Source organism: Lepeophtheirus salmonis, unplaced genomic scaffold (genome assembly GCF_016086655.4).
Source record: "Lepeophtheirus salmonis unplaced genomic scaffold, UVic_Lsal_1.4 unplaced_contig_6320_pilon, whole genome shotgun sequence".
NCBI lineage: Eukaryota > Metazoa > Arthropoda > Copepoda > Siphonostomatoida > Caligidae > Lepeophtheirus > Lepeophtheirus salmonis.
Window position 1 is genome coordinate 1 of NW_027295290.1, and position 1,836 is coordinate 1,836.

At 29.4% G+C, this 1,836-nt stretch overlaps 1 long non-coding RNA gene across 1 annotated transcript; it reads left to right on the top strand.

The window, feature by feature from the left end:
* Window positions 1–848, top strand: LOC121131441 (uncharacterized). Its single transcript, XR_005869059.2, has 2 exons — window positions 1–118; window positions 226–848. It is a non-coding gene; the product is annotated as an uncharacterized lncRNA (long non-coding RNA).
* Window positions 849–1,836: the final 988 nt, after the last annotated feature.

Consider the following 1,836-nt stretch of genomic DNA (forward strand, 5'->3'; position numbering starts at 1 on the left):
AAGTTCTTGAGCTGCGAGAACAACCAAACAACTAAAACGGTCCTTACAAATATGATCAAATCTGTTGGAAGAAACTACATGGATGTGGTAGCACTTATACCGTGTATCAAATTAAACGGTGAATTCCTCTATAGCAAATATACTCTAATTATGAAAACCCTGTATCAAATTGGATTTATCGTTGTTTAAAATGTTTTGTTTTTTAATATTTATAACTGCTTGCAGAGGCAAGAATACTTCAGCATTCCCCCAAATCGTCAAGGAGTAAAATCATCATTACATCCTAACTTTGCTCATATAAAAGAAATCCACCATAAAGAGTCAAGAAAGAGCTCAGAAACTACAATAGAGGCAATAGTTTGATCAAGGTCACAAATGGAAAAGCATTCTTGGCAAAATTTCAACCATCCTCTTCAACGTGATGGGGAAAAATTTGGTTTATCAACTCAATGAAAACTGAAAACAAGCTCAAATCTAGAAAGTTGGTAAAATGTTGAGGGTGTTTAAGCTATGAACATTAATTTTTCTGGGGTATTTAAAAGTAAATTATATTGCAGCTTATTTAGTATTGATTTTTTATTATTTGTCCCATTATGAATAAAAATTTACTGATTTTAACTCATACAATCCGTATTGGAAAACCGTATTATTATATTTTTATTTTTTTTTAAATAACATATTTGTGAACTTCTTCTTAGTCATCCCTTGGAGCACGCGTTTTCTAGTCCATGGCTCTAGAGAAGAAGTTTGCATTCTTTTCAATATTTTACAAGTTGTCATGCAAAAATTTTTATTCATTCAATGTATTTTAATTATATTATCGGATTGAATAAAAGTAGATAATATTATATTTATGTATATTCATATAATTATTCTTCGATAGGTTATCAATTAAGGCACCTCATATAAAAAATTATTCTTAAAGTGATGGGGAAAAAAATTTCTTATTTGACCTAGTACATATTTTCAAAAATTGCTCTAATAATTTCTTATGCCGTCGAAATTTCGTCTTCCCATCTTTTGAAAATAACAAAATCCCTGTTACTGCTAAATTAGACGACATTAAACCAATGTTTGAAAAGGAAATAAGCATGGGAATCAAATACGAGTATTAATGAACTAATCAAATAATTCATCCACATTCTATAGAAAATAAAACAATCTTTAACTTATCGCTAAAAAATGTATGAATTTACAATAGAGGCTTTATATCATTATAGTAAAAATAACGAAGAATTGCAAAGTTACATCTAAACATTTTCATATAAAATGAAGGGATGGGAGTAGAAAACCAATTTCTAACGATCAAAGAATACAAATATAGTATTTAATTTCATTCGGAGAATAGTTATTAAAATGGAAAACAATATCTGGTAAGCGCAACAGTTTATCATATGATACATTTCAAGGTGTAATTCACACAGTTAAAGGATCGACATAAGACTTTTCTTCTACATATAAAACAGACGTTCAGTTTATATTAATAAGAAAAATAAACTATTACTCCATTGAAAGAATATTCGGTTGGTATTGTCAATTTGGCGGCTTCAGATTCGGCCCCTGTTTCACTGCCAAAAGTGTGAAAAAATATTTAGGGTAGAAAATAAATATTGACATGTGAAAAAATGCTGAAGCGATATTTGTTTTTCCATCAGATTAGACCTGCCTTTACAAAAATGAGTATATACAAAAAATAATTGCCTATATTGTATTTCTGACTTCAGATTTAAAGTCTTCATAAAATTTTGGTCTACAAAACAGATACGTAGGCTGCTTTATATATTTCTGGCCTTGGCTACACTAAGTGTTGCCAGTTGGAATTTAACAGTTCCTTTA